The sequence below is a fragment of the Eriocheir sinensis genome, unplaced genomic scaffold (assembly GCF_024679095.1).
Source record: "Eriocheir sinensis breed Jianghai 21 unplaced genomic scaffold, ASM2467909v1 Scaffold1147, whole genome shotgun sequence".
Lineage (NCBI taxonomy): Eukaryota > Metazoa > Arthropoda > Malacostraca > Decapoda > Varunidae > Eriocheir > Eriocheir sinensis.
This window is the reverse complement of record NW_026110460.1, coordinates 19765-30000: the sequence shown is the minus strand read 5'-3', so window position 1 is coordinate 30000 and position 10236 is coordinate 19765.

The following is a 10236-nucleotide window of genomic DNA, read 5'->3' as shown; positions in this document are numbered from 1 at the left end:
AGCGAGGCTGTGGGAAAGGCTACCTTGACTACGCAGTGGAGAACTTTGGCAAGATGACTACCCCGGCAGCAGCGGGAGGCACGCCGACGCTAGTGGACTTGGTGGAGGTGTTTAACCAGCAGTTCCAAGGTAATGCTCGGCAGTTAGAGGCTCAACGAGACAGCTTCCGAGGGCCAACAGGTTCAGGCCCAAGCCATTAGTGAGTTTAAGGACGCGTTTCTAAGTGACTTAGGCGACCACAGGAGGGGAGGCCAGATCGACAGTCTGCCGAGGACAGCTGTCGGAAAGTGAAGAGCCAAGTGATGAAGGAGGTGGTTAAGATAGAAAAGGACCTCCGAGATCCGGTGACGAGCCAGCTAGACACTGTGGTTGTGGGATTCAGTGCAGTGCGGTAGCCGTGTCGGAGGAACGGATAGACGGTGGGCGGAAGGCGGGGCGCCTGACAACGGAGACAGGCACAACCCGAGGGAAGTGACTCTCCCTCATGCTGACGACCGTGACGACGGAGAGGCGGACAGGCGGACGCCACGCTGTCAAGGAGAGGTTAGAGGGACGATTAGTCGAGGACACCGGGATGTGCCCTAGATCCGTCCTGCACCCATCCTGCCACTCCTACACGCTTCCTTCCTCCCATGTCTCCCTCCGTGGTTCCCCGCCGAGAGAATGCATGTCGACGCAAGTCCCAGGATTTCGACGGGCGGCTCTCTAGAAGCTTACCTCGCTCAGTTCGAGCTAATGGCAGAGGCTTAAGGCTGGAGTCCGGCGGGGAGAAGGCTGTGCAGTTCCATCGAGCCTGAAGGGTCCCTCCGTGGAGGTCCTGAGCCAGCTTACACCTGCCCAGCGCTCCTCGTACCCAGCATCGTGGCGGTACTAAAGCGACGGTATGGCTACCAACACCAAGCGGAGCTTAGGTGTTCCGGGCAAGGGTCTGGGCCAGGGTTCGTGTCCGGGACGAGACGCTGCAGCAGCTAGCCCAGGACTTGGAGAACTTGGCCAGGAAGGCCTTATCCGGCGGCTACAGAAGACCTCGCAATCTTGTTGCGAGACCAGTTTGTGAACGCACTGAACGACCAACAGCTGCAGGTATACGTGAAACAAGCTCACGTCGGTGACCTTCAGGAAGCTTGCAGCTCGGGCCCTGGAGTTTGAGTCATTCGTCCAGTCACACCGTGAAGCCTGAAAGGTCAACCAAGGAGGAAGGAGTTCTGAGCTCAGAGGGGACATGTGGAGGTCTCGAGGGAGGGGACCGTCACGCGAATTAAGCTTCCCCGGAGAGTGCTGGGATTGTCGTCGTACGGGGGTCAACATGTGGAGGAACTGCCCTACTGCCAACCGTTCGTCTTCTAGTGAACGACAGAGCACTGGTGCGGGCCAGGGTGGCTGCCGGGGTGTAGCCAGCCGGCACAACCTGCCAGCTCTAGCCCACGGCTGGACATGAGGATGATTCGGCGTCACCGGGAAATGGAGGACGGCTGGGCGGCGGGGCCGGCGCCAGCCATCCCCATCCAGGCCCCCAGTCTTTCTAAGATGCTGTACCACAGCCGCCCGCAGCGTACAGGTCGAGGGAGCCGTGAACGGATACCTCACGGCTCACGGTAGACACCGGGGCGGAGCGAACGTTCGTCCGGCGGCACCAAATCTAGCTCCTGTGGCGGTACAGCGCCTGTGTGGCGTTACCGGCCACTGTGCCGAGCTGCGAGGACCGGTGGAGGCCCAGATCACCATCGGAGAAGAGGCGGAGCGGCTGCCCGTGTACGTGGCGGATATTGAGGACTTCTGTCTTCTGGGCCTGACTACCTCAAAAGGAGCCGGGCACGGGTCGACTTCGGAGACATGACCATGCGGATCAGGAACGTCGTGGTGCCCCCTGCTCGAGTCGAGAGCAGCCCCCGCCCAGGTGATAGCGGCCAGAGCAGTAAGCGTCCCCCAAGGTCGAAGACGCGTAAGATGCAGACTGACCCGGAGGATGGCGAGCGGAAGGCCTAGTGGAGCCGCCGCCCGCCGAACAGGCTGCAGGGCGGTCTGTTAGTCGACAGAACCTTTGTTTAGTGGGATAAGGACGGGGTTACGGTGTTGGTGGCTAACCCTTCAGATAGTGAGCATCATATCCAGGCAGGAACAGCACTGGGAACGTGTGAGGAGGTGGAACGGGCAAGGGAGACTGCGGACGATAGGTCAGTGGCGAGGGCTGCTAGCGGTGGCGTGCTCGAGCACCTCCAGGAGCTGCTGGGGAGGAGCTCTGAATGTCTGGGTCAGAGGCAAGCAAACCAGGTGAGGAAACTGCTCACTTCTTATGCTGACGTATTCTCGACAGGATACAGAGACTTCCCAGCCAGCAAAAAATGTGGGCCCTATGGGGCAACATATGGGAAAATGTGGGCACAATATGGGTTACCAGGTGGGCAATCTTAGTGGGCCTCGGATAGGCAAATATGGGCCCCACATTTGCTCACACCGGGACCCCAGATGGGGATGCAACAGGATATCTGTGTGGGGCCCAAGTGGGCAGAGTGGGCCCCATGTGGTAACTATATGGGCATGCATGGGCAATATTCCTATAGATGTACAGGATGATAGTTTCAGCACACAGATCATTGAGTTGTATGAGTCATCAGTTATTGCCTTTTGTTGCATTTTTGTTTCAAATCCTTGAAAGTCACCTTTCAAGGATTTGAAACCAAGAAATTACTTTCAACAAAAGGCACAACTGATGTAATATAAACATAGGATGTCATTTGAGCCCAAATAATGGATCTGTGGGCAGCAGAACTATCATCCTGTTGGCTTATACAATATCCATGCTTATCAACCTGAGGCAAATTTATCAGGCAGATGTGCCAACAACACAAAATACACTCCATGAGAGCACATTAAGAAAGCCCGGTCTTGGCAATGACCTTTCTCAGGGGCTCTGGGCTGTTCACCAGGCAGCCTAGGAATCACCAACAACAACCTGAGGCAAAAATATGTACACGTACTTAAACTAAATCCTGGTTTATTGCTTTTTGAAAAACTACAAAAACACAAGTTATTTTTCATCCTACTGAAAACAATGCACTGGTTCCATAGGCCATGAATAGCCAGCCAACCAACTAATTCTGAAATATGGGTTTGCTGGAAAATAGTAAATGAAATTACTCAATACAATAAAATCAACACATATGAATAACAGCAGAATATGATTTGTACCTGTCTACTACGTTTGTGCAGATACAAATTGCTTCTCCAAAGAGCACAAAAAGCCCATCTGTCTCAGGGTCATGCCACTCAAAATGTGGTTAATACAAAAACATAACAGGGTAGGTTTGTGCAAGTGCTATATAAAACAGCCCATACTGCACAACTAAAACAACTTCAAATAATGTCTCATGAAGAAATACTCTGATTATTGCCATTTGGATTACTAGCAGTCACTATATACACTCGATCCTCGGTTTAACGGATAAATGAACCAACAGACAAAAATCTGGAGCGCAAAAAATCAGTCCAAATCTTCTACATTTGATTCAGTTATGGCTACCCTCTAATGATACCCAAAATAATAGTCAACAAAGCAAGCCTCCTCCTACCGTGCCTAATAGTATATAGCTAGGGAAGTATTATAGCAAGAGAGGCAGAAATTTTGATAAAAATTCTCTCACTAGTCTCAGTCCAATTGCAGACAACAAATAAATAGGGCAAGGTCAGGCCTATAACTATCGACACATGTACAGTAGGCCTACTACATGTACTACATAATAGTACCTACAACATAAAATACCCACCAAAGCAAGGGAAAATTCGGCACAATTAATTAATAGCTGGCACCTAAATTAAAATTATTGTTGCACATCCACCTTTTTCTCCTCACCCGTACGTCAGATGGCCACCACCGGGGGTGTCAACAGCAACAATCCACTACACACGCAAAAACACTAGTTGGCAAGTGCATACTCACACCAGCATACAATTTACATGCACTCATTGCACAGAGTGCACCCTCGCTCTCACACCATTCCAGCCAGAGTTAAATTAGTTTATATTATGTTAGTTTATGTTGGTTTTAGTTAGTTAGTTTTGAGTTAGGTTAGGTTAAGTTACATTAGCAGGAATGGGTGTGAGCACGAGGGTGCACTCTGGCAATGAGTGCCCAATTTACGTAGGTATACCATCCAAAACCTGCACTCACACACAAGGAATAACCACTCACACGTACTCACACACCTATATAGATATGTATCGATCTAGAAAGACGTACACACTGAGACACATATGTTTCTGGCCCAAACAGGTTTTCTCCTGACGAAGGTGGAAAGAAAAAAGTTAAATTCACACCGTTACACAAGTAATACGAGCAACATACGTACCGTACTGTACTACAACACACGAAACACATCCACACACATCATACTGTTAGTATTAGATGAGAAAGGTTCTGTGAATTTTAGGATCTTGAAGGCCAGGCCAGGTCTTGGTTACCACTCAGGAGGCAGATACTGTGGGTCTGTGGATGTGGAGTGAGGCCAGTGAGGGAGGAGTTTCTGGTTCTGGTGTTTTCCTCCAATGCGATGGAAAAAATTGCCACATTTATAATCAGCACATCGAAATCTATCAGAAAAAGTATTTTCAACCCCAAAATCCTATTCTGACCTCTGCGATAATAATACCGAAAAAATACATACGAACAATACACAGCTACACAATCATTCTCTAAAACCTGGCACACCACTTTCTCTCCAAAGTACTCCTTCACTGCCACTATCATCTTTTCAGTCGTCTCCCACATAGTCCCAGCAGCAACACCATCCATTCTCTACCTGCTCTTTCCACCATTTCATTCTCACTAATACATCCCAGTTCTAACAGAGCTACTCTCATCATCTCCTTCTCTATCATACTTCTCACATTCCAGTACCACGTGTTCAATAGTTTCATCCTCTCGTCACACAGGTACACAAGGTTCCAAGTTTCGAGTTGGTCTTGACTAATCTTTTATCCTTTTACAATAGAGTATACGAGGCAGCTGACAATGATGAGAGCTATGATGTAGTTTATCTTGATTTAGTAAGGCCTTCAATAAGGTACCTCACCAGAGATTGTTGAATAAAGTCAGGCTCAGGGATAAGAGGGAAGGTATTTGATTGGATTAAGGCGTGATTAGCGACAGGAAACAGAGGGTTACCATTAACGGAAAAAATCCGAATGGGGTAATGTTACCAGTGGGGTTCCCTCAAGGTTCAGTTTTAGGCTCTGCTTATTCATTATCTACATCAATGACATAGACAATGGGATAATCTAGTGACATAGGTAAATTTGCAGATGACACCAAAATAGGACGCACTATTAGGATAACAGGGAGGATGCTAGAGCACTGCAGGAGGATCTCAACAAACTGTCAGCTTGGTCAGAAAATGGCAGATGAATTTTAACATCACCAAGTGCAGCGTACTTAGTGTAGAACACGCAACCCATTACACGGGTATAGTTTGACTCCACGGCGATAGGGCAGATCAGAGTGTGAAAGGGATTTGGGAGTGGCGAACCTGCCCTAAAACTAAGGAAGCAATGTATTATTGGTAAGGAATAGGGCTAACAGGGTATTAGGATTTATTAACAGGACGGTAAATCCAACAGGAGTGCAGAGGTCATCCTCAGACTCTATTTAGCGTTAGTTAGGCCACACTTAGATTATGCTGTCCAGTTTTGGTGCCCACACTACAGAATGGACATCAACTCTGCTAGAATCAGTTCAGAGGAGGATGACCAATATGATTCAGGGGCTGAGGAACCTCCCATATCAAAATAGGCTGAAACATCTAAACTTACATTCACTAGAAAGACGAAGAGTGGGGAGATCTGATAGAAGTATTCAAATGGGTCAAGTGGGTTACAAATAAAGGCGATATAAGTAAAGCACTGGAGAATTAGTCAGCAGGATAGAACACGCAGTAATGGATTTAAATTAGAAAAGTATAGATTTAGGAGAGATATAGGTGCTACTGGTTTAGTAACAGGGTGGTGGGGAATGAATGAGACTCAGCAATCACATAGTTAGTGCAGGGACGATAGCTTGTTTTAAAGAGTAGACTGGATAGCCACATGGACGAGGATGACAGGTGGCAATGGGGAGGTGTGGGGTGCAGGAGACAGGGTACTGGAGCGCATGCTCAAACCGCGAAAGTAAACGAGGATCAAGCCTCTACCTGTCACCCCTGAAACTAAACCTCATCCATCGTGAGTAGTGGGGGATTCTGGAGTTGCCCTGTGTAGGCCACTCGGCCTCTTGCAGTTTCCCTATGTTCTTATGTGTTCCTATGTTCTTATGATGATACCAACACAGGAAACCAAAGCTCACCCTCTCACACGCCACTCCACTCCACCTGGTGGTCACACCACTCTCACACACGCCACAGGTGCTTACAGGCATCTTCAAGAGTAAGTAGGCTTACTACTCAGCAAAACTTGGGTCAAAAGAGTCGCAAAATCGTCGTTAAATCAGGTGAATCAGGTCCGTCCTTTTTCCTCTCCGCTCCATTTTGAATATTATTGATCTTGGATCTTGGATGTTACAGGTACTCAAGATTCTCTTCGAGTCAGGCCTTTGAAAGGCAGCTCCTTTAAAAGACAAAACAAAAAACATATGAACAATACACAAAATACACACTACTCTCTACACCTGGAACACCACAGTCATCGTCTGTCATCTCTCACTCTTTATTGTTTGTTTTTCCTCGGGCCGGACTAAACAGCTTTGCAAACAAAAATAATGTGCTATCCAGATTATTAATGAAGTTTTATTTCAGTTTTCTCAGGCTTCTGAAACTATAATGACCTTTTAAAAGTAGAGAAAAATTCTACAAAATACTTTTTAGAACACTCCTGGCAGCCGATCCGTATGGTGGCATACTTTGCCCATATTAGCATGGTCCCATATCAGACCCTTATGCTTATAAACATTGCCCACATATTGCCCACAAAGGCCCACATGGGTACATGGGCCCAACTCCACCCACTCACAAACCCATATGGGGCCCACATTTTTGCTGGCTGGGTTGGGACGGTCCGACCTGCCAAGCATCACATCGACACTGGTAACAGTCGACCGATCACACCCCTGCTCGCGGAGAATCGCCCTGCCCGTCGCGCAGAGATGGAGAAGGCGGTAGTTGAACTCGAGATCGAAACAGGGAGTAGTGGAACGTTCCAGCAGCCCGTGGTCGTCGGCGGTAGTCCTGGTGAGGAAGTGCTGACGGTACGACAAGATACCGTGCACTTAACGACGTTACGGTCAAGGACTCCCTACCCTGCCTCGGACTAACGACACCCTGACGCCCTAGTCGGAGCCAGGTGGTTTCTCTCTACCCTGGGACCTGAAGTCAGGATACCACCAGATAGAGGTAGCCGAGGAAGACAAGGCTAAGATGGCGTTCTCTACTGGGCAGGGCCTGTGACAGTTTAAGGTGATGCCATTCGGCCGGTGCAACGCCCCTGCAACCTTCTGAGGGACTGATGAAAGGGTGCTAGATGGGCTCCAGTGGAAGACCGGGTCTAGTCTATTTGGACGACGTGATTGTGGTACGGGACCACCGTCGAGGAAGAGTTGGGACGGTTGGAAGCAGTGTTCCCTGGTGTTCTGGCATAACCTGGAAGCTCAGCCCCAAGAAGTGCCTGCTTTTCCAGCGGGAAGTAACGTTTTGGAAAATAATTGTCGGCCAGGATGGAGTCAGGCCAGACCCTCAGAAGGTAGCAGCTGTGGAGGGGAGTTGCCGTAAGTGCGCGGACAGTGAAGGAAGTACAGAGCTTTATAAGACTCTGCACTCTACTACAGGCGCTTTGTGTGCAGGGCTTGCTACCATTTCGACTCTCTGCACCAGCTGCTAATTAAAGAGAAGGGTGGAAGTGTTCTGCTGGGGACCCGGAGGTCAAACAGCCTTCGAACGACTCAAAGGAGGCCCTGACAGGCGCCCCAGGCGTTGAAGTACCCAGATCCCCGCCTCCCTTACCTGTTGACTGCGATGCTAGCGCCGAGGGGATTATGTGCTGTGCTCTCCCAGGAGAAGGACGGACAAAAGCAGGGTGGTGGCGTACTACCAGCCAGAAGTTTAGCGCGCCTGAGCGCACCTAATACTGCGTCACAAGGAAGGAGCTGCTGGCTGTGGTTAGGAAGCCTGACCACTTTTACTTCTTACTCTACAGTGCCTCCCGTTCACCGTGAGGACGGACCACGCAGCCCTACGGTGGCTGAAACACAGAGGAACCTGGAGGCCAAAGGCTGCATATCGTTGGCTTGGAAAAGTTGGAGCAGCATTAACTATTCACGTGTGGTGCAATCGCCTCGGGTAAGGCACACATCAACGCTGGAAAGCCTCAGCCGGCGCCCGTGTGGACCAGACTCAAAGCCGCCACTGTAGCGGTAAGGGAGCCAGTGGAATGCCAACGGACAGAGGTGTCCGTGGACTCGTCCTAACAACGAAGACGGATGGCAGGGAGGCCCAGTTGGAAAGACCCGGACATCGGGCCCCATCGTGAGGGATGTTGGAGTCAGGCGCGGCCAGACCACCACGGGGAGGTAGCAGCACTGAGCCCCCGCCGCGAAGCTAATTACTGGGATCATTGGGACACCTCGCCCTGGGCGGGGAGTGATGGTTAAGCGATGGTTGATGCCAGACGGGCGAATACGGTTTTACAGACCGTTGTTCCGAAGGTCGCGGCGAGGCTAATGCACGCGGAAGCCCACGACAACATCACCAGTGGACGCTTGGGCGTGAAGAAGACGTTCGGCGGTGACTACGGCAGCGATTTTTACTGGGCAGGGGTTACCCCAGGATGTGGGAGAGTGGTGCCGCTTAGCAGGACTCCTGGCAGTGCCAAAAAGGGTCCTGGACGTAGGAGTGTAGGGCCTCTCCAGCAGCTGTACCAGGTGGAAGCTCCCCATGGAGCGGGTGGCCGTCGATACTGTTGGGCCACTACCCTGACAACAGCCGTGGCAGGCAACTGTTGTTTTATCCGCCGAGTCGCAAAGGACGGCGGATCATTTACACGGCGTGGCCTGGAAGGCATGCCCCTGGGGCCTAACCACGAAGCCACCACTGTCGCCGAAGCGTTGGTCGAGCAAAGCCCTTCTCCAGATTCGGCGTTCCGGGAGAGCCCATTCTGGAATTAGGGGTCAGTGAGTTTGAGACAGGAGCATTTCTAGAGTGCTGTAAGCTTCTGGGCTCAAGGGGAAGACGTCAGGGATTACACCTTGCGGGCCGCAGTCGGACGGGATGGTTAGAACGGTTCAACCGCACCCTGCTCAGGAGCTCGCAACGTTCTGCAGGGATGGCCAGACTGGAGGGACAGGATGCTGTTGCTGCTGCTACGTGGCCTATCGCTCCGCAGCACTGAGCAAGCCTCTCCTGCATATGTGACCTTTTGATTCCTTTGAGCCAAGAGTGCTACCTTCCTAGAACTTCCACCTTCCCTAGAGAGAGCCAGATTAATTGCAGTCAGGGTGTTCTCAGTTGCAACACCTCTAAGCCTCTCTGCAGCCTTGTGGCCTTCAGATTCCCTATCACTGAGCTTGAGAATGCCACTTTTCTACAGGGTTAGATTAATTGCAGTCAGCATTTCACTAACATATATATAACACCTCCAAGCCTCTCTGGCACATGGCACCTTCTGATTCCCTAGCACTGGGCAGAGACTTCTTACTTTCCTACCTTCACCTTTTACAGGGTCAGAATAGTGCAGTCTAGCCAATCACTAACATAGTTATAACACCTCCAAGCCTCATTACTTTACTTTCCTTTTTCCTGAGCATTGAGCCAGAGGTGCCCACATTCCTACAGGTCAGATTAGTGCTGTCCAGCACTCACTAGCATAAGTATAACACGCTGGCCTCTCTGCAGCACGGCTTTTCTGATTCCCTAGGAAAAGAGCCAGATAGTGCCACCTTTCTACAGTGTCAGATTACTGCAGTCCAGCTGTTTTATAGTCATTACACCTCAGCGGCACCAAGCACCAAGCAGCTCTTCGGAACAACAATCCGAGGATACATGTACTGCTAAGGCCGAGGATCGGACATTCCTAATCTGGCCTCTTTATAGAATACATCACAACCAACTCCTTCGTGTGTCATTCACTCCTCAACACACGTGGCGACGAGGATGGAAATTCTGAAGAATCAAGTGAAACCCGAGGACGAATAGGAGCAATAATTGGAGTGGTGGAGCCAGTACCTCAAGAGGAGAGTTCGAGGCCTGCTGAAGGTTCGAA